This window comes from Salvelinus alpinus, chromosome 4, assembly GCF_045679555.1.
Source record: "Salvelinus alpinus chromosome 4, SLU_Salpinus.1, whole genome shotgun sequence".
Classification (NCBI taxonomy): Eukaryota; Metazoa; Chordata; class Actinopteri; order Salmoniformes; family Salmonidae; genus Salvelinus; species Salvelinus alpinus.
In genome coordinates, this window is record NC_092089.1 from 91,818,704 (window position 1) to 91,842,829 (window position 24,126).

Genomic DNA, 24,126 nt, shown 5'->3' on the forward strand with positions numbered 1-24,126 from the left:
ACATAAAACAGATCTACCGCTTCTTAGACTGGCTTTCAATGAGAATGACAGATCTATAACACATAGAACAGATCTACCGCTTCTTAGACTGGCTTTCAATGAGAATGACAGATCTATAACACATAGAACAGATCTACCGCTTCTTAGACTGGCTTTCAATGAGAATGACAGATCTATAACACATAGAACAGATCTACCGCTTCTTAGACTGGCTTTCAATGAGAATGACAGATCTATAACACATAGAACAGATCTACCGCTTCTTAGACTGGCTTTCAATGAGAATGACAGATCTATAACACATAGAACAGATCTACCGCTTCTTAGACTGGCTTTCAATGAGAATGACAGATCTATAACACATAAAACAGATCTACCGCTTCTTAGACTGGCTTTCAATGAGAATGACAGATCTATAACACATAGAACAGATCTACCGCTTCTTAGACTGGCTTTCAATGAGAATGACAGATCTATAACACATAGAACAGATATACTGCTTCTTAGACTGGCTTTCAATGAGAATGACAGATCTATAACACATAGAACAGATCTACCGCTTCTTAGACTGGCTTTCAATGAGAATGACAGATCTATAACACATAGAACAGATCTACCGCTTCTTAGACTGGCTTTCAATGAGAATGACAGATCTATAACACATAGAACAGATCTACCGCTTCTTAGACTGGATTTCAATGAGAATGACAGATCTATAACACATAGAACAGATCTACCGCTTCTTAGACTGACTTTCAATGAGAATGACAGATCTATAACACGTAGAACAGATCTACCGCTTCTTAGACTGGCTTTCAATGAGAATGACAAATCTATAACACGTAGAACAGATCTACCGCTTCTTAGACTGGCTTTCAATGAGAATGACAGATCTATAACACGTAGAACAGATCTACCGCTTCTTAGACTGGCTTTCAATGAGAATTACAGATCTATAACACGTAGAACAGATCTACCGCTTCTTAGACTGGCTTTCAATGAGAATGACAGATCTATAACACATAGAACAGATCTACCGCTTCTTAGACTGGCTTTCAATGAGAATGACAGATCTATAACACATAGAACAGATCTACCGCTTCTTAGACTGGCTTTCAATGAGAATTACAGATCTATAACACATAGAACAGATCTACCGCTTCTTAGACTGGCTTTCAATGAGAATGACAGATCTATAACACATAGAACAGATCTACCGCTTCTTAGACTGGCTTTCAATGAGAATGACAGATCTATAACACATAGAACAGATCTACCACTTCTTAGACGTGTTTTCAAGTAGAATGATAGCGATATAACCCACATTTCTATGTGAATTTTGTCAGGTCACCCAAAAAGTGACATACTGCCACTTTAATAATGAACAATTGTAATAATTGAATAACCTTGTTGAATCTAATTGAATAACCTTGTTGAATCTAATTGAATAACCTTGTTGAATCTAAATGAATAGCCTCTCAGTAGGGTCTGTGTACTGTGAATCTAATTGAATAGCCTCTCAGTAGGGTCTGTGTACTGTGAATCTAATTGAATAGCCTCTCAGTAGGGTCTGTGTACTGTGAATCTAATTGAATAGCCTCTCAGTATGGTCTGTGTACTGTGAATCTAATTGAATAGCCTCTCAGTAGGGTCTGTGTACTGTGAATCTAATTGAATAGCCTCTCAGTAGGGTCTGTGTGCGATAGAGTGATGAGCGATAGAGTGATGAGCGATAGAGTGATGAGCGATAGAGTGATGAGCGATAGAGTGATGAGCGTTAGAGTGATGGAACGATAGAGTGATGGAGAGATAGTGATGGAACGATAGAGTGATGGAGCGATAGAGTGATGAGCGTTAGAGTGATGGAACGATATAGTGATGAGCGATAGAGTAATGAGCGATAGAGTGATGAGCGATAGAGTGATGAGCGATAGAGTGATGAGCGATAGAGTGATGAGCGATATAGTGATGAGCGATAGAGTGATGAGCGATAGAGTGATGGAGAGATAGAGTGATGAGAGATAGTGATGGAACGATAGAGTGATGGAGCGATAGATTGATGGAAAGATATAGTGATGAGCGATAGAGTGATGAGCGATAGAGTGATGAGCGATATAGTGATGGAGAGATAGAGTGATGGAGAGATATAGTGATGGAGAGATAGTGATGGAACGATAGAGTGATGGAGCGATAGAGTGATGGAGCGATAGAGTGATGAGCGATAGAGTGATGAGCGATAGAGTGATGAGCGATAGAGTGATGAGCGATAGAGTGATGGAACGATATAGTGATGAGCGATAGAGTGATGAGCGATAGAGTGATGAGCGATAGAGTGATGAGCGATAGAGTGATGAGCGATAGAGTGATGAGCGACAGAGTGATGAGCGATAGAGTGATGAGCGATAGAGTGATGAGCGATAGAGTGATGAGCGATAGAGTGATGAGCGATAGAGTGATGAGCGATAGAGTGATGAGCGATAGAGTGATGAGCGATAGAGTGATGAGCGATAGAGTGATGAGCGATAGAGTGATGAGCGATAGAGTGATGAGCGATAGAGTGATGAGCGATAGAGTGATGAGCGATAGAGTGATGAGCGATAGAGTGATGGAACGATATAGTGATGAGCGATAGAGTGATGAGCGATAGAGTGATGAGCGATAGAGTGATGAGCGATAGAGTGATGAGCGATAGAGTGATGAGCGACAGAGTGATGAGCGATAGAGTGATGAGCGATAGAGTGATGAGCGACAGAGTGATGAGCGATAGAGTGATGAGCGATAGAGTGATGAGCGATAGAGTGATGAGCGATAGAGTGATGAGCGATAGAGTGATGAGCGATAGAGTGATGAGCGATAGAGTGATGAGCGATAGAGTGATGAGCGATAGAGTGATGAGCGATAGAGTGATGAGCGATAGAGTGATGAGCGATAGAGTGATGAGCGATAGAGTGATGAGCGATAGAGTGATGAGCGATATAGTGATGAGTGATAGAGTGATGAGCGATAGAGTGATGAGCGATAGAGTGATGAGCGATAGAGTGATGAGCGATATAGTGATGAGCGATAGAGTGATGAGCGATAGAGTGATGAGCGATATAGTGATGAGCGATAGAGTGATGAGTGATAGAGTGATGAGCGATAGAGTGATGAGCGATAGAGTGATGGAGCGACAGAGTGATGAGCGATAGAGTGATGAGCGATATAGTGATGAGCGAGAGAGTGATGAGCGATAGAGTGATGAGCGATAGAGTGATGAGCGATAGAGTGATGAGCGATAGAGTGATGGAGCGACAGAGTGATGAGCGATAGAGTGATGAGCGATAGAGTGATGGAGCGATAGAGTGATGAGCGATAGAGTGATGAGCGATATAGTGATGAGCGATATAGTGATGAACGATAGAGTGATGAGCGATAGAGTGATGAGTGATAGAGTGATGGAGAGATAGAGTGATGAGCGATAGAGTGATGAGCGATATAGTGATGAGCGATAGAGTGATGAGCGATAGAGTGATGAGTGATAGAGTGATGGAGCGATAGAGTGATGAGCGATAGAGTGATGGGCGATATAGTGATGGAGCGATAGAGTGATGGAGCGATAGAGTGATGGAGCGATAGAGTGATGGAGAGATAGAGTGATGGAACGATATAGTGATGAGCGATAGAGTGATGAGCGATAGAGTGATGAGCGATAGAGTGATGAGCGATAGAGTGATGAGCGATAGAGTGATGAGCGATAGAGTGATGAGCGATAGAGTGATGAGCGATAAAGTGATGAGCGATAGAGTGATGAGCGATATAGTGATGAGTGATAGAGTGATGAGCGATAGAGTGATGAGCGATAGAGTGATGAGCGATATAGTGATGAGCGATAGAGTGATGAGTGATAGAGTGATGAGCGATAGAGTGATGAGCGATAGAGTGATGGAGCGACAGAGTGATGAGCGATAGAGTGATGAGCGATAGTGATGAGCGATAGAGTGATGGAGCGACAGAGTGATGAGCGATAGAGTGATGAGCGATAGTGATGAGCGATAGAGTGATGAGCGATAGAGTGATGAAGCGATATAGTGATGAGCGATAGAGTGATGGAGTGATGAGCGATATAGTGATGAGCGATAGAGTGATGAGCGATAGAGTGATGAGCGATAGAGTGATGAGCGATATAGTGATGAAGCGATATAGTGATGAGCGATAGAGTGATGGAGTGATGAGCGATAGAGTGATGAGCGATAGAGTGATGAGCGATAGAGTGATGGAGCGATAGAGTGATGAGCGATAGAGTGATGAGCGATATAGTGATGAGCGATAGAGTGATGAGCGATAGAGTGATGAGCGATATAGTGATGAGCGATAGAGTGATGAGTGATAGAGTGATGAGCGATAGAGTGATGAGCGATAGAGTGATGAGCGATAGAGTGATGAGCGATATAGTGATGAGCGATATAGTGATGAGCGATAGAGTGATGAGCGATAGAGTGATGAGTGATAGAGTGATGGAGAGATAGAGTGATGAGTGATAGAGTGATGGAGCGACAGAGTGATGAGCGATAGAGTGATGAGCGATATAGTGATGAGTGATAGAGTGATGGAGCGACAGAGTGATGAGCGATAGAGTGATGGAGAGATAGAGTGATGGAGAGATATAGTGATGGAGAGATAGTGATGGAGCGATAGAGTGATGGAGAGATAGAGTGATGAGCGATAGAGTGATGAGCGATAGAGTGATGGAGAGATAGAGTGATGGAGCGATAGAGTGATGGAGAGATAGAGTGATGAGCGATAGAGTGATGAGCATTAGAGTGATGGAACGATATAGTGATGGAGAGATAGAGTGATGAGCGATAGAGTGATGGAGAGATATAGTGATGGAGAGATAGTGATGGAACGATAGAGTGATGGAGAGATAGAGTGATGGAGCGTTAGAGTGATGGAACGATAGAGTGATGAGCGATAGAGTGATGAGCGATAGAGTGATGGAGAGATAGAGTGATGGAGCGATAGAGTGATGAGCGATAGAGTGATGAGCGATAGAGTGATGGAGCGATAGAGTGATGAGCGATAGAGTGATGAGCGATAGCGATGGAGCGATAGAGTGATGAGCGATAGAGTGATGAGCGATATAGTGATGAGCGATAGTGATGGAGCGATAGAGTGATGAGCGATAGAGTGATGGGCGATATAGTGATGGAGCGATAGAGTGATGGAGCGATAGAGTGATGGAGCGATAGAGTGATGGAGAGATAGAGTGATGGAGCGATAGAGTGATGGAACGATAGAGTGATGGAGCGATAGAGTGATGGCGATAGAGTGATGGAGCGATAGAGTGATGGAGAGATATAGTGATGGAGCGATAGAGTGATGGAGCGATAGAGTGATGGAGAAATAGAGTGATGGAGAGATAGAGTGATGAGCGATAGACTGATGAGCGATAGAGTGATGGAGCGACAGAGTGATGGAGCGACATAGCGATGGAGAGAGAGAGAGTGGGATAGACAGAGAGAGAGAGAGAGAGAGGGAGAAAGTGAGACAGAGACAGAAACAGAGAGATAGACAGAGAGATCGAAAGAGAGATAGACAGAGAAATACCGATTGAGAGATAAACAGAGAGATAGAGAGAGAAAGAGAGACAGAAACAGAGAGATAGACAGAGAGATATACAGAGATAGACAGAGAGATCGACAGAGAGATAGACAGAGAAAGACCGATCAAGAGATAAACAGAGAGATAAAGAGCTCCTAGGTCTTAGGAAGCACCAGACCAGCGATGTCAATGCTCGGTCAGGTGACTCAAGTCAGTCTCTTCCTGATCAAGGCCCAGCATCTGGTAACAGCCAGCCAACCAGTCCCTTCGATTGAGCTGTCCATTCTCAACAATCTGCTGCAAGGTCCTGTGATGTCTGATACAAGGCCCTCCCACTGGGGTTACAGAGCCAAGGATGTCATTACTGATTATTCATGGCTGTTGAACACAGAGACAGCCAGGTAGGTAGCGTACGCTAGAGCACACTATCTAGCTCTAATCAGACCTGGTCAGGTTCAAGGCAATGCCATGTCAAGGAGACTTAGGGACGATGTGTGTGTGTGTGTGTGCGTGCACGCGCCCGGTCAGGTTTAGGGCAATGAGACAATACTTCAAGGAGAATCAGGCTTTGCGTCAGAGCAGGAGTGGGAGTCAGAATCTAAACATCGGCCATGGTAACTTACTCTGTTTTAGAGCAGGAGTGGGAGTCAGAATCTAAACGTCGGCCATGGTAACTTACTCTGCCTCAGAGCAGGCGTGGGAGTCAGAATCTAAACGTCGGCCATGGTAACTTACTCTGCCTCAGAGCAGGCGTGGGAGTCAGAATCTAAACATCGGCCATGGTAACTTACTCTGCCTCAGAGCAGGAGTGGGAGTCAGAATCTAAACATCGGCCATGGTAACTTACTCTGCCTTAGAGCAGGAGTGGGAGTCAGAATCTAAACATCGGCCATGGTAACTTACTCTGTTTTAGAGCAGGAGTGGGAGTCAGAATCTAAACATCGGCCATGGTAACTTACTCTGCCTTAGAGCAGGAGTGGGAGTCAGAATCTAAACATTGGCCATGGTAACTTACTCTGCCTTAGAGCAGGAGTGGGAGTCAGAATCTAAACATCGGCCATGGTAACTTACTCTGCCTCAGAGCAGGCGTGGGAGTCAGAATCTAAACATCGGCCATGGTAACTTACTCTGCCTCAGAGCAGGAGTGGGAGTCAGAATCTAAACATCGTCCATGGTAAATGATAAAAACAATTGTTGTGCTAAGAAGACCATGAAGGCTATACATGTTGTGTTATTGTGAAATTATGAGGTGCCACCTTGAGAAAAAGAAAACCTATTTTTGAGGTCGTTCTAGATTTTACAAAGCAAATATTTAATGTGTCAAATAAAAGTAGGGAGTTTCTTAGGAATATCTTGATGTAATATGCTGTGCTTAAAAATACAAAATGTGGCTAAGCACCTGATTTGATCGAAATTAATATAATTGCTTTATTTTCATAACATAATTTATTTTCATCACCACATTTGCCATTAGAGATTAAGACATGTCAGACTTTGGAATTGTCTGCCAGAGGACTTCAGGCTTGACCTTTGACCTTTTTCCACATGTTGTTGTGTTACAGATTTTGTGTCACTGGCCTACACACAACTGGCCATAAAACAAAAGTGGAATTATGTTTTTAGAATAAAATTTAAAAATGAAAAGTTGAAATGTCTTGAGTCAATCAGTATTCAACTCCTTTGTTATGGCAAGCCTAAACCAGTTCAGGGGTAAAAATGTCCTTAACAAGTCACATAATAAGTTCATGGACTTACTCTGTGTGCAACAGGTGTTAGACATGATTTCTGAATGACTACCTCATCTCTGTACCCCACACATACAGTTATCTGTAAGGTCCCTCAGTGAGGTAGTGAATTTCAAACACAGATTCAACCACAAAGACCAGGGAGGTTTTCCAATGCCTCGTAAAGAAGGGCACCTATTGGTAGATGGGTAAAAATATAAAAAAGCAGACATTGAATATCCCTTTGAGCATGATGAAGATATAAATTACACTTTGGATGGTGTATCAATACACCCAGTCACTACAAAGATACAGGCGTCCTTCCTAACTCAGTTACCGGAGAGGAAGGAAACCGCTCAGGGATTTTACCATGAGGCCAATGGTGACTTTAAAACAGTTACAAAGTTTAATGGCTGTGATAGAAGAAAACTGAGGATGGATCAACAACATTGTAGTTACTCCACAATACTAACCTAAATGACAGAGTGAAAAGAAGGAACCCTGTCCAGAATAAAAATATCCTGTTTGCAATAAGGCACTAAAGTAAAACTGCAAAAATAAATGAAAATTTTTGTTCTGAATACAAAGCGTTATGTTTGGGGCAAATCCAACACAACTGTCACAGCTACTGTCTTTCTGGTGCTCGACGTCGCCGGTCTACTAACCACCGGTCCTGGCAACCCATCATTACACATACCTGTAAACCCTCATTACGCACACCTAGCAACCTTCATTACATACACCTGGCAACCCTCATTACATACACCTGGCAACACTCATTACATACACCTGGCAACCTTCATTACATACACCTGGAAACACCTGGAAACCCTCATTACATACACCTGGCAACCTTCATTACATACAACCTGGCAACCCTTATTACATACACCTGGCAACCCTCATTACATCACCTGGCAACCCTCATTATGCACACCTAGCAACCCTCATTACATACACTTGGCAACCCTCATTACATACACCTGGCAACACTCATTACATACACCTGGCAACCTTCGTTACATACACCTGGCAACCCTCATTACGCACACCTGGCAACTTTCATTACATACACCTGGAAACACCTGGAAACCCTCATTACATACACTTGGCAACCCTCATTACATACACCTGGCAACCCTCATTATGCACACCTAGCAACCCTCATTACATACACTTGGCAACCCTCATTACATACACCTGGCAGCACTCATTACATACACCTGGCTACCTTCATTACATACACCTGGCAACCTTCGTTACATACACCTGGAAACCCTCATTACGCACACCTGGCAACCTTCATTACATACACCTGGCAACCCTCATTACATACACCTGGAAACCTGCATTACATACACTTGGCAACCCTCATTACATACAACCTGGCAACCCTCATTACATACAACCTGGCAACCTTCATTAGGCACACCTGGACTTCATCACTTCCCTGATTACTTCCCCTTTATTTAGCCCTCTGTTGTCATCAGTCCTTAGGTGTTATTTATTGCCTCTCATGTTCAGTATGTTTCCTCATGTTTGTTATTTTGTATCTGTTCCGTATTAAACGGACCTTCTGCACCTTCTTTCTGTCTCCCGGCGTAACAGAATACCACCTCAATATGGAGTCAGCAGAAGATTCAACCCTCTTCCAGACGGTTAACTTCTCTAGGGTAGCGGGCAGCATTCGGAATTTTGGATGAAAAGCATGCCCAAATTAAACTGCCAGCTACTCATCCCCAGAAGATAAGATATGCATATCATTAGTATATTTGGATAGAAAACACTCTGAATGTTCTAAAACTGTTTGAGTCATGTCTGTGAGTATAACAGAACTTATTTAGCAGGCGAAACCCCGAGGACAAACCATTCAGAATCTTTTTTTTTTAGGTCACTCTCTTTTTCAATGGCTTTCATTGGGAAACCAGATTTCTAAGGGACATGCTTGCAGTTCCAACCACTTCTACTAGATGTCAACAGTCTTTAGAAATTGGTTGAGGTTATTCCTTTGTGTAATGAAGAAGTACGGCCATCTTGAATGAGAGTCACATTAAGTGTCCTGTTAGATAGAAGCGCGTGAGCAGAAAGCTGGCTACAGTTGGTTTTAATCCTGTATTGAACACAGATCATCCCGTCTTCAATTTTATCGATTATTAACGTTAACTTCTTATGGCTGAAGGGGCAGTATTGAGTAGCTTGGATGAAAAGTGCCCATATCAAACGGCCTGCTACTCAGTCATAGTTCCTAATATTTGCATATTATTATTAGTATTGGATAGAAAACACTCTAAAGTTTCTAAAACTGTTTTGAATTATGTCTGTGAGATTAACAGAACTCATATTGGCAGGCAAAATCCTGAGTTGAAATCAAAACAGGAAGTCAGAAATCTGAGCCTGTATGTATTCACCCGAGTCCCTTAAGAAATCCACTTGAGCTATTAATGATGTTGTACTGCCTAGGGGTTCCACTAGATGTCAACCATCAATAGAAATTCCAATGAGACTTCTATGATGTTGTGGGAGAGAATGATAGCAGAATCAGTCAGGTGTCCATCAAGCAGCCATTTTCTGATCATGCTTTTTTTTTCATGGAAGTCACCTACGTTCCATTGCTCACGCAGACAAGAACGAATACTCCGGTTGGAACTTTATTGAAGCTATATGTTAAAAACATCCTAATGATTGATTCAGTACTTAGTTTGAAATGTTTCTTCGACCAGTAATATCACATTTTGAAGTTTTTGTCCGATATAAAGCTGACCAGAATTAGCGTTTGGACATGTTTACCAAACGCGCTAACAATTGGACATAAATAACAGATTTTTTAGAACAAAACATACATTTATTGTGGACCTGGGATTCCTGGTGTGCTTTCTGATGTAGATCATCAAAGGTAATGGAATATTTATCATGTATTTTTGTGTTTATGGTGACGCCATCTTTGCAGCTGTGATATGCTACTTTGAGCACCGACTCAGATTATAGCGTGCATTTCTTTTCCGTAAAGTTTTTTTGAAATCTGACACAGCGGTTGCATTAAGGAGAGGTATATCTATAATTCAATGTGTATAACTTGTATTATCATCTATATTTATGATGAGTATTTCTGTTGAAACGATGGGCTATGCAAAGTCACTTGATGTTTTTGCAACTAGTGAATCTAGTCGCCTCAATGTAAACTCAGATTTTTTATAGAAATATGAATTTAATCAAACAAAACATGCATGTACCCTGTGTACCCAGTCCCTGGACTGGAGCTGTTATCCAGGGACTGGAGCTGTTATCCAGGGACTGGAGCTGTTATCCAGGGACTGGAGCTGTTATCCTGGGACTGGAGCTGTTATCCAGGGACTGGAGCTGTTATCCAGGGACTGGAGCTGTTATCCAGGGACTGGAGCTGTTATCCAGGGACTGGAGCTGTTATCCTGGGACTGGAGCTGTTATCCAGGGACTGGAGCTGTTATCCAGGGACTGGAGCTGTTATCCTGGGACTGGAGCTGTTATCCAGGGACTGGAGCTGTTATCCAGGTACTGGAGCTGTTATCCAGGGACTGGAGCTGTTATCCAGGGACTGGAGCTGTTATCCAGGGACTGGAGCTGTTATCCAGGGACTGGAGTTGTTATCCAGGTACTGGAGCTGTTATCCATGTACTGGAGCTGTTATCCAGGGACTGGAGCTGTTATCCAGGGACTGGAGCTGTTATCCAGGTACTGGAGCTGTTATCCAGGGACTGGAGCTGTTATCCAGGGACTGGAGCTGTTATCCTGGGACTGGAGCTGTTATCCTGGGACTGGAGCTGTTATCCTGGGACTGGAGCTGTTATCCAGGGACTGGAGCTGTTATCCTGGGACTGGAGCTGTTATCCAGGGACTGGAGCTGTTATCCAGGGACTGGAGCTGTTATCCAGGGACTGGAGCTGTTATCCAGGGACTGGAGCTGTTATCCAGGGACTGGAGCTGTTATCCTGGGACTGGAGCTGTTATCCAGGGACTGGAGCTGTTATCCAGGGACTGGAGCTGTTATCCTGGGACTGGAGCTGTTATCCAGGGACTGGAGCTGTTATCCAGGGACTGGAGCTGTTATCCTGGGACTGGAGCTGTTATCCAGGGACTGGAGCTGTTATCCAGGGACTGGAGCTGTTATCCTGGGACTGGAGCTGTTATCCAGGGACTGGAGCTGTTATCCAGGGACTGGAGCTGTTATCCTGGGACTGGAGCTGTTATCCAGGGACTGGAGCTGTTATCCAGGGACTGGAGCTGTTATCCTGGGACTGGAGCTGTTATCCAGGGACTGGAGCTGTTATCCAGGTACTGGAGCTGTTATCCTGGGACTGGAGCTGTTATCCAGGGACTGGAGCTGTTATCCCGGGACTGGAGCTGTTATCCAGGGACTGGAGCTGTTATCCAGGTACAGGAGCTGTTATCCAGGGACTGGAGCTGTTATCCAGGTACTGGAGCTGTTATCCAGGGACTGGAGCTGTTATCCAGGGACTGGAGCTGTTATCCATGTACTGGAGCTGTTATCCAGGGACTGGAGTTGTTATCCAGGTACTGGAGCTGTTATCCATGTACTGGAGCTGTTATCCTGGGACTGGAGCTGTTATCCAGGGACTGGAGCTGTTATCCAGGGACTGGAGCTGTTATCCTGGGACTGGAGCTGTTATCCTGGGACTGGAGCTGTTATCCTGGGACTGGAGCTGTTATCCTGGGACTGGAGCTGTTATCCTGGGACTGAAGCTGTTATCCAGGGACTGGAGCTGTTATCCTGGGACTGGAGCTGTTATCCTGGGACTGGAGCTGTTATCCTGGGACTGAAGCTGTTATCCAGGGACTGGAGCTGTTATCCTGGGACTGGAGCTGTTATCCTGGGACTGGAACTGTTATCCTGGGACTGGAGCTGTTATCCTGGGACTGGAGCTGTTATCCAGGGACTGGAGCTGTTATCCTGGGACTGGAGCTGTTATCCTGGGACTGGAGCTGTTATCCTGGGACTGGAGCTGTTATCCTGGGACTGGAGCTGATATCCAGGGACTGGAGCTGTTATCCTGGGACTGGAGCTGTTATCCAGGGACTGGAGCTGTTATCCTGGGACTGGAGCTGTTATCCTGGGACTGGAGCTGTTATCCTGGGACTGTAGCTGTTATCCTGGGACTGGAGCTGTTATCCTAGGACTGGAGCTGTTATCCAGGGACTGGAGCTGTTATCCTGGGACTGGAGCTGTTATCCTGGGACTGGAGCTGTTATCCTGGGACTGAAGCTGTTATCCAGGGACTGGAGCTGTTATCCAGGGACTGGAGCTGTTATCCTTGGACTGGAGCTGTTATCCTGGGACTGGAGCTGTTATCCTTGGACTGGAGCTGTGCGTCGGGCAGGGGGGAGGGGTCAACCCTCATTACACCTGCGCCCTATCACAAAGCTCTTAGGGACTTACCCAAAAAGATTCACAGCTGTAATCGATGCCAAAGGTGATGCTAACTTGTAATGACACAGGGGTGTGAATACTTATGTAAATTATACATTTCTGTATTTAATTTTCCCAAAATTAGCAAAAATTCCTATTAACATGTTTTCACATTATGGGGTATTTTGTGTAGATGAGTGAGAAAAACCTATATTTAATCCAGTTTGAGATTCGGGCTGTAACACAACAACATGTGGAGGGGGATGAACACTTTCTATCCCTGATGAAGATACACTTCTATAAGGATGATTTTTAATGTATATATATTTTTTATTTCTCCTTCCTCTTGTTATTAGTACGTTTATTATTTTATTACGTGAAGCACTTTGTTTCTTGCATTGAAAAGTGCTATAAAGGTATTATTAATGCAGATAGAAAACACTTAGCTGATAACAATGATTAACTGGGGGAAATGCCTGTGTCGTTTGTGCCTTTGTGTATTATTATGTGGCTGGGTGACTCTCTCTCTCTCTCTCTCTCTCTCTCTCTCTCTCTCTCTCTCTCTCTCTCTCTCTCTCTCTCTCTCTCTCTCTCTCTCTCTCTCTCTCTCTCTCTCACTCTCCCTCTCTCTCTCTTTCTCTCTCTCTCTCACTCCCTCTCTCTCTCCAACTCTCTTTCTCTCTCTCTCTCTCACTCGCTCTTCGTCTCTCTCTCTCTTTCTCTCTCTCTCCCCCCTCTCTCTCTATCTCTCTCTCTCTCTCTCTCTCTCTCACTCCCTATTTCTCACTCCATCTTCCTCTCTCTTTGTCTCTCTTTCTCTTACTCTCTCTCCCCCTCTCTCCCCCTTTCTTTCTCTCTCTCCCTCTCTCTCTCTGAGATCACCTTGGTCTATTAGTCACACAGACACTCAGAACACGCTGCTCAGTCACAGGATCTGACAACAATAATAACAACATCAACAACAACATCAACAGCAGCAGCAGCGCTACACAGGAATGAACCAGGTACTGATTATGATTAGAGCAACACAGGTGTTCACAGGTTGGAAACGTGATAATGAATTAATTCACAAGAGTTCCTTAGAATAGATTTCTCAAAGGCAAACCTGACGTATTTAAATAAGCTGTGATAAAACAATAGAGTGAGACCCACCCCTGCATGATAATGTAGTCAGTAAGGTTACTCAGCAGCAGACCCACCCATGCATGATAATGTAGTCAGTAAGGTTACTCAGCAGCAGACCCACCCATGCATGATAATGTAGTCAGTAAGGATACTCAGCAGCAGTAGGTAGCTACTCAAGCGGTGTTTCATTCTTTCATGCCTTTCTCTCCATGTGAAATGTTACCTTTATTAAAACACAGTTGATCAAAACATAATCATAACAATCCTACCTCTACAATACATTATTCATAGGCTTTGTCCCAAATGGCACCTTATTCCCTATATATTACACTACTTTAGACCAGAGCCCTATTCCCTATATATTACACTACTTTAGACCAGAGCCCTATTCCCTATATAGTGCACTACTATAGACCAGGACCCTATTCCCTATATATTACACTACTTTAGACCAGGGCCCTATTCCCTATATAGTACACTACTTTAGACCAGACACCCTATTCCCTATATATTACACTACTTTAGACCAGAGCCCTATTCCCTATATAGTACACTACTTTAGACCAGAGCCCTATGGGCTATATAGGGAATAGGGTGCCATTTGGGATACGTCCATGCTATTTACAGGACACACCCATACTATTTACAGGCCACACCCATACTGTTTACAGGACACACCCATACAGGACACACCCATACTATTTACAGGCCACACCATTAATATTTACAGGCCATATTACAGGACACACCCATACTATTTACAGGACACACCCATATTACAGGATACACCCATACTATTTACAGGACACACCCATAATACAGGACACACCCATATTACAGGACACACCCATACTACTTACAGGGCACACCCATATTACAGGACACACCCATACTATTTACAGGACACACCCATATTACAGGACACACCCATAATCCAGGACACACCCATAATACAGGACACACCCACAATCCAGGACACACCCGTATCACAGGACACACCCACATTACAGGACACACCCATATTACAGGACACACCCATAATCCAAACTATATAAACTATATACCAGCAGCTCTGTGTTAGTCATGGTTCTTTATCTCTTCAGCAGACCACAGTGGCCTCGTTTATAAACGTTGCGTATACACAAAAGAAGGCGTAAGCCACTTTCCTGGCAAACTTTGGAATTTATAAAAAACTAACTTGACGGAAGAATGTGCGGTCCTCCACGGACACTTTGACTCATACGTATGCACGTAAAGTGGAGAAATTAGAAACTGCGATTCCGATGGCAGAAGGATGAAACTCGAGAAACGCTTTGAAATTGATGCCATTGTGTAAAATAAATCGAAACATTACCTCTGACGTATTATATATGAAGAGTTCCCCGGAGTGCACACAAAAAAACACACACAAAAAACATGATTTTGGATTATAAATACAAACGGAGAGATCTGTTTTTGCAAAATAACCCCTCAAATATGTGGTACAGTTTAATCGGGAATTTAATTGGATCTGTAATTATTAAACAATACTTGTATGTTATGAGATTTATTCCCATAAATAATAAGGTGAACAGTAGGACAAATGACGTTTAAACTGATGCCGTTTTCGACGCCTCAGTCGGGCAGATACGAGTGCACAGTTTCATATATTGTTATAACGTGTTCGTTGTGCAGAACTGTCAATGTGATAATGGCCCTGTCACTGTCAGTTACAATCAGGGTAATTACCACACCTGAAGGTGTTACGCAATTGGGTAGCTATGACGTTCAAATGAGTGACTATAAAAAGGCATGCAATTACAATGCGTAATGACGCATAATGGCTGCTTTGCCACTGTAGGAACATTTGGCGAATGGAAGAATTCGGAGAGAGTATATTTTCAGAGACCAGCAAGATTTACTAGCCAATGATGACGAGTGACTTATGACCCGGTTCCGATGACCAAGAGCTGTTCTCTTGGCTCTCTGTGCTGTATAGTGGGCCCAGCTTTACAGAGAAGCATGCCGCAAAAACCACGCCGTGCCTGTCCCACTTCAAGTCCTGACAACCCTCGGATCTCTGGCAACCGGCACTTTTCAAAGGGAATTGGCTGACAGGTTAGGGATCTCTCAGCCAACCTTTAGCCGCGTTATGCCAGACGTGTTAGGAGGTATAATTGGATTGACGCACCTCTACATAAAGGTACCTTACACGGTGGGTGAACAGGCAAATAAAAGTGCAATTTGCATCAATGTCCGGTTTCTCAAATGCAATCGGTGCTATTGCCTGCACTCATGTTGCTTTAAGGGCACCGAGTGAGAATGAATTTGAAAAGTATTATCATTCCATAAATGTCCAAATCATATGTGATGCGGACATGGTACTGACTAATGTAGTGGCTCGGTGGCCTGGGTCAACCCATGACTCATTCATATGGCGAAACAGTAGTGTTTGGACGCCGACTTGAAGCCGGAGCTGTGCGTGATGGCTGGCTGGCTTCTAGGTACGGATGAGTAATGTAGAAATTGTAAATCAATTGCAATGTCTCTACTGCAGTGCCTAACCCATTCACTAACCTTGCAGGCGACAGTGGATATCCCCCTCAAGCGGTGGCTGCTCACCCCTTTCGCCAACCCACAGAGCGCAGAGGAGAGGAACTACAATGTGCGCATTGTACGCATTGCCAGGTACGCGCTGTTGTGGAGCGCATCGGGATTCTGAAGGGCAGATGGCGCTGCCTCGATTCCTCAGGCGGAAACATTTTATACATTCCTGAAAAGGTCTGCGACATTGTGGGGGCGTGTGCTGTGCTATATAATGTGGCACCGCTAAGGAATGTAACTGTACCCCCTGTCGCTGTTGGTTGTGTTTGCCCCGACCCCTATCCCCAGGCGTTTGAACCAAACGCAGCTGCGGTGCGCCAGCGTGTGGATTTGATGCGTCGCTTGTAAAAAGAAAGAATGAAAACAAAACACTATTTATTGAGTAATTCTTTCAATGTACAGCTTATGTCACACAAAACATTTCCTTCAACTCCTTGGCAACCTCGTTAATAGCGTCGATGGTGTCTCTTTGCGTTTTTAGGACTGCATCTGTGTGGACACGGTGCTGGAGTGTTGTGACGCAGGAGGTTTAGTGGAGACGCCGGGGCTGGGCGCACTCGGCTCCTGCTCAGCTGCAGCACCACGGACCCCGCTGGAACACTCGGCGATTAAAAAAAAACATTACAAAGTCAATTGTTTGTGTAAATAAATGTTTAAACTTGAATGCATTTGGTTTACTCTTTTCAAACGAGGGAATACTAATTACATGCCTGGATCATCCGGTACGTCTTGCATGTCCGAGAGATTCAGCTATAATACCGGCAAGTCGCTCATCAAGGGGGTTGAGCTCCGGTGTCCTCTTTCCCCCGCCCGTGGCACACACACTTTGTCTGTGTAAGAGGCTATGCTCCTTTTGGCCTCCCCTTTTTATGTCGGACCACTTTTTTTTATTTTCTTGGAGGGTAGACCTTCTGAGCCAGCAGCATTCACAGCGTCCGCCACATGCTGCCACTCCAACGCCGTTTTGGGAATTTGTAATGTCCACAATGTGTCCACCAAACAATATACTTTGTTTCTTGCTTCAACCTCCCCTACAAGAACTTCCATTTCACACTGGGTGAAATAACTTTATTTGTTATGAACCTTTGTCGGGATTTAGGCTGGGTCTCTGTACCGTACTTTGTGACATCAGCTAATGTAAGAAGGGCTTTATAAATACATTTGATTGATTTTGTCGTCATGCAGTCAGTACGGATGAATATTAATTAGGGGCGTTCCACTGACTATCGGCAACTGTGGGCGTTAAAAGTGTGGGACAAGACGCTCGCTCACGTGCGCCACATTTCGAGTTGATTGTGATTTATAAAGCGAAACCGGGCGTGGGGACGTGCGTTGCGCATTGTTATAAATCAGAATATATTTTTGCGCATAAGCACTTTCTGTGTTTTGTCCGTAGGCCACCTTTTTGAGGTGATTCCTCCGTAGAGTTTTATAAATGAGGCCCCTGGTGATTGGCAGGAAGGTAGAGAGGGAAAGCACACCGCCTGTAGTTACAGAGACCGAAGGTGTGTTATGTTTTTCCAGGGTAGAACGAGGCTGAACCTCTGTCAGATGGCCTCCATCTCTTTATCTGTCTAACACACCTGGGCCCATACCTGCAAGGGATGATACACAGACACACAGACACACAACACACACACACACACACACACACACACACACACACACACACACACACACACACACACACACACACACACACACACACACACACAGACACAGATAGACTGGAAGCACACACATGTCAGAAGGGAGGTGAGGCCTTGCTCCCTGCTTGGCACCTCTATTAGGCATGAGTCCTGGTGGAGTATTCAGTTAACATTTTACCTGCATGAAAGCTGCAATCATTTGCCCCTGCTAACATATTTCCCTCTCTTGCTCTCTTCCCTTCCTTCCTGTTCCTGTTGCCATGGCCTTGGGCATCACACTAAAGAGGGAAGGCTACAGGTAAGCCAGGTGGCTGCTGTCTGGACCAGGGACAGATTGCTTTGCACCATACAAATTACCTTACGCTTATCCTCCTCTTCCTCCCTCCCCTTCCCTACATCCCTCCCTCCCCCTCTCTCCCTCCCTTACATCCCTCCCTCCCTCCCTTCGTCCTAACATGAACTCTGATGGAAGGCAGGGGGAGTTTAAGGTAATCAGGTTGACGAGGCAGGGGGAGTTTAAGGTAATCTGGTTGACGAGGCAGGGGGAGTTTAAGGTAATCTGGTTGACGAGGCAGGGGGAGTTTAAGGTAATCAGGAAGACGAGGCTGGGGGAGTGTAAGGTAATCAGGTTGACGAGGCAGGGGGAGTGTAAGGTAATCTGGTTGACGAGGCAGGGGGAGTTTAAGGTAATCTGGTTGACGAGGCAGGGGGAGTTTAAGGTAATCTGGTTGACGAGGCAGGGGGAGTTTAAGGTAATCTGGTTGACGAGGCAGGGGGAGTTTAAGGTAATCAGGTTGACGAGGCAGGGGGAGTGTAAGGTAATCTGGTTGACGAGGCAGGGGGAGTTTAAGGTAATCTGGTTGACGAGGCAGGGGGAGTTTAAGGTAATCTGGTTGACGAGGCAGGGGGAGTTTAAGGTAATCTGGTTGACGAGGCAGGGGGAGTGTAAGGTAATCTGGTTGACGAGGCAGGGGGAGTTTAAGGTAATCTGGTTGACGAGGCAGGGGGAGTTTAAGGTAATCTGGTTGACGAGGCAGGGGGAGTGTAAGGTAATCTGGTTGACGAGGCAGGGGGAGTTTAAGGTAATCTGGTTGACGAGGCAGGGGGAGTTTAAGGTAATCTGGTTGACGAGGCAGGGGGAGATTAAGGTAATCTGGTTGACGAGGCAGGGGGAGTTTAAGGTAATCAGGTTGACGAGGCAGGGGGAGTTTAAGGTAATCTGGTTGACGAGGCAGGGGGAGTTTAAGGTAATCAGGTTGACGAGGCAGGGGGAGTTTAAGGTAATCTGGTTGACGAGGCAGGGGGAGTTTAAGGTAATCAGGTTGACGAGGCAGGGGGAGTTTAAGGTAATCAGGTTGACGAGGCAGGGGGAGTGTAAGGTAATCTGGTTGACGAGGCAGGGGGAGTTTAAGGTAATCTGGTTGACGAGGCAGGGGGAGTTTAAGGTAATCAGGTTGACGAGGCAGGGGGAGTTTAAGGTAATCTGGTTGACGAGGCAGGGGGAGTTTAAGGTAATCTGGTTGACGAGGCAGGGGGAGTTTAAGGTAATCAGGTTGACGAGGCAGGGGGAGTGTAAGGTAATCAGGTTGACGAGGCAGGGAGAGTTTAAGGTAATCTGGTTGACGAGGCAGGGGGAGTTTAAGGTAATCAGGTTGACGAGGCAGGGGGAGTTTAAGGTAATCAGGTTGACGAGGCAGGGGGAGTGTAAGGTAATCTGGTTGACGAGGCAGGGGGAGTTTAAGGTAATCTGGTTGACGAGGCAGGGGGAGTTTAAGGTAATCTGGTTGACGAGGCAGGGGGAGTTTAAGGTAATCTGGTTGACGAGGCAGGGGGAGTGTAAGGTAATCTGGTTGACGAGGCAGGGGGAGTTTAAGGTAATCTGGTTGACGAGGCAGGGGGAGTTTAAGGTAATCTGGTTGACGAGGCAGGGGGAGTGTAAGGTAATCTGGTTGACGAGGCAGGGGGAGTTTAAGGTAATCTGGTTGACGAGGCAGGGGGAGTTTAAGGTAATCTGGTTGACGAGGGTTTAGTTGGAAGCCAGAGGGTGTTTCAGGTTATCTCAGGGAGGGTTGTGGGCGAATGTAAATGTAAATATTCAGTAGAGACACAAACACACACACAGACTGACAGCATCCCAGAAACAGCCTGCAGCCTAGTAAGGACCCAAGGAAAGAAAATATCTATATCTGAAAACTTTCATCAGATTTTTGAGGCATTTTGACATTTTTTTGGGCGTTTTGAAAAAACGAATCTCACACCAACTTTCGCATTACCATAATAACATCATATATCAAGTCGGAGCTACGTGTTAAATGTTACGCATGTACATACTATAGCAGAAATCATGTGAATATCTCGATTTTGACTCGTCTTTATCTTGATATTCCATCTGTTAGAATGACAAGAAAACACTTGGAAAGGATTTCATGTTTTTAATTTATATAATCATTTATAATTTATAACACTACTGTATATTTTAGCTGCTGTTCCGCCCCCACCGTGTTTACATGGTCTTGTTGTAACACTGTATCCCTCAGGATAATAACATCTGCTAACTGAGAAATAATGTAGGAACAAGATACATACAGTTGAAGTCGGAAGTTTACGTACACTTAGGTTGGAGTCATTAAAACTTGTTTTTCAACCAACTCCACAAATGTGTTGTTAACAAATTATAGTTTTGACAAGTCGGTTAGGACATCTACTTTGTGCATGACACAAGTCATTATTGTTTACAGATAGATTATTTCACTTATAATTCACTGTATCAAAATTCAAGTGGGTCAGAAGTTTACATACAGTAAGCTGACCGTGCCTTTAAACAGCTTGTAAAATTCCAGAAAATGATGCCATGGCTTTAGAAGCTTCTGATAGGCTAATTGACATAATTTGAGTCAATTGGAGGTGTACCTATGGATGTATTTCAAGGCCTACCTTCAAACTCAGTGCCTCTTTGTTTGACATTATGGGAAAATCAAAAGAAATCAGCCAAGACCTCAGAAAAAAAATTGTAGACCTCCACAAGTCTGGTTCATCATTGGGACTAATTTCCAAACACCTAAAGGTACCACGTTCATGTGTACAAACAATAGTACGCAAGTATAAACACCACGTATAAACACCACGCAGCCGTCATACCGCTCAGGAAGGAGACGTGTTCTGTCTCCTAGAGATGAACGTACTTTGGTGCGAAAAGTGCAAATCAATCCCAGAACAACAGCAAAGGACCTTGTGAAGATGCTGGAGGAAACAGGTACAAAAGTATCTATATCCACAGTAAAACGAGTCCTATATCGACATAACCTAAAAGGCTGCTCAGCAAGGAAGAAGCCACTGCTCCAAAACTGCCATAAAAAACCCCGACTACGGTTTGCAACTGCACATGGGAACAAAGGAAGGAAAATTATGTGAAGTTAAAGCTCGGTTGCAAATGGGTCTTCCAAATGGACAATGACCCCTAGCATACTTCCAAAGTTGTGGAAAATTGGCTTAATAAGGACAACAAAGTCAAGGTACTGGAGTGGCCATCACAAAGCCCTAACCTCAACCCTATAGAAAATGTGTGGGCAGAACTGAAAAAGCGTGTGCGAGTAAGGAGGCCTACAAACCTGACTCAGTTACACCAGCTCTGTCAGGAGGAATGGGCCAAAATTCACCCAACGTATTGTGGGAAGCTTGAGGAAGGCTACCCGAAACATTTTACCCAAGTTAAACAATTTAAAGGCAATGCTATCAAATATTAATTGAGTGTATGTAAACTTCTGACCCACTGGGAATGTGATGAAATAAATAAAAGCTGAAATAAATCATTCTCTCTACTATTATTCTGACATTTCACATTCTTAAAAAAAAGTGGTGATCCTAACTGACCTAAGACTGGAAATGTTTACTAGGATTAAATGTCAGGAATTGTGTAAAACTGAGTTTAAATGTATTTGTCTGAGGTGTATGTAAACTTACGACTTCAACTGTACCTGGTTTAATGGAGTAGGACCGGTTTATGGTCTGATCCTCCCTCCCTCCCTCCCTCCCTCCCTCCCACAGTTGTGGCCAAAAATATATGCACCCTTGCACATTTTTCAAGTAACTCACAATTTACCCTAAAAATAAGTTGAAATTGAACAAAGTATTTGGTCTCCACAATTCTTTATTTTACTGTTAATATTACAGAACCTTAGTTTTTGATTCAGAACTTAATATATCAATTTAAATCAGAAAATAAACAGGAATGGTATTGACAAAATGATTGACACCCTAGACTTAATATTTTGGTAGCACTGCCTTTGGTCAAAATAACTGCAATCAAGCACTTCCTATAATCATCAATGAGCTTCCTGCACCACTGTACTGGCAGTTTGGTCTGCTCCTCTTGTGCAAACTGCTCCAGGTCTCCCAGATTAGAAGGGTGCCTTCTCCTAGCTGCTGTTTTCAGATCTCTCCACATGTTTTCAATGAGATTTAGATCTGGACTCATTGTTGGGCCACTTCAGAACAGTCCAGAGTTTTGTCTTGAACCGTTCCTGGGTGCTTTTTGAAGTGTGTTTGGGGTCAATGTCCGGCTGGAAGAGCCATGACCTTCGACGGAGAACCAGGTTTCTGACACTGGGTCTGACATTGCACTCCAAATTACCTTGCTATTCTCCTGATTTCATGATGCCATGCACACGTTCAAGGTACCCAGTGCCAGAGGCAGCAAAGCAACTCCAAGACATCACTGAACCTTCTCCATGTTGGACTGTAGGGAAGGTGTTCTTTTCTTTGAAGACTTAATTTTGTTTTTTGTAAACATAGAGATGATGTGCTTTACCAAAAAAGCTCTAATTTGGTCTCGTCTGTTCCCAGAAGGGTTTTGTCATGTTCAGGTGTGTTTTGGCAAATTGCAGCTTGGCTTTCTTATGTCTTCCTCTCAGCCGTGGGGTCCTTGCGGCCACGTCCAGGGAGGTTGGCTACAGTGGCATGGGCCTTAAACTTCTTGATAACATTACGTACGGTGGAAACAGGAAACATCAAGGACTCTGGTGAAGGACTTGTAGCTTTGAGATTATACACAACATTGTAGCCAAGAATGGACAATCTCAGATAATTCTCTGGTTTTCTTTCTTTTGTCCATGCTCGTTGCGGTACAAACAGTGACACAAAACAGGAGAATGAGTCCTTTTCTCTATTCAAACTAGTTGAATGAGGGATTTTTATATTGCAGGCACCTGCAACTCACCACAGGTGAGTTCAATTCCAAAGTAAAGGAGAATCACCTGCTAAAAATCTAATTTCTTCTAACTACTTCCAGAAGGTGCCAATAATATTGTCCGGGCCATTTTAGGATTTCTATGTGGAATTAGCTAAGATTCAGTAAATTATTCAATTTTTGTTGTTGAACTGCACACCGAAGACATACATATGTAGATACCAAAATATGTTTTAATTTCAACAGTTTTCTGGAAGAAATGCTGCATTATTTGAAAAAAGTGCAAGGTTGCCAATATTTTTGACCACGACTGTATGTAAATGTGAAATGTACTTTTGTTTTTATGTTTAATACATTTTGCAAAATGTTCTAAAAACCTGATTTTGCTTCGTCATTATGGGCTATTGTGTAGAATAAGGCTGTAATGTAACAAAATCTGGGAAAAGTCAAGGAGTCTGAATACTTTCAGAATGCTCTGTATATATCAGTGCTCCTCATTGCACAGAGACTGGCAGAGGGAGGACTCTGAGGTTAGCAGACACAGAGACTGGCAGAGGGAGGACTCTGAGGTTAGCAGACACAGAGACTGGCAGAGGGAGGACTCTGAGGTTAGCAGACACAGAGACTGGCAGAGGGAGGACTCTGAGGTTAGCAGGCACAGAGACTGGCAGAGGGAGGACTCTGAGGTTAGCAGGCACAGATTCTGACAGAGGGGGGACTGAGGTTAGCAGGCACAGAGACTGACAGAGGGAGGAATCTGAGGTTAGCAGGCACAGAGACTAACAGAGGGAGGACTCTGAGGTTAGCAGACACAGAGACTGGCAGAGGGAGGACTCTGAGGTTAGCAGACACAGAGACTGGCAGAGGGAGGACTCTGAG

The 24,126-nt window shown here is 44.3% G+C and overlaps 1 protein-coding gene and 1 long non-coding RNA gene across 2 annotated transcripts in view; one reads left to right on the forward strand and one right to left on the reverse strand.

Annotated features, from left to right (window-relative positions):
- Nucleotides 1-24,126, reverse strand: part of LOC139574675 (netrin receptor UNC5A-like) — a 623,219-nt gene that overhangs the window by 261,115 nt on the left and 337,978 nt on the right. The window lies entirely within an intron of this gene.
- LOC139574676 (uncharacterized) lies at nucleotides 15,642-17,077 on the forward strand. The gene is made up of 3 exons (XR_011674813.1): nucleotides 15,642-16,024; nucleotides 16,394-16,497; nucleotides 16,895-17,077. It is a non-coding gene; the product is annotated as an uncharacterized lncRNA (long non-coding RNA).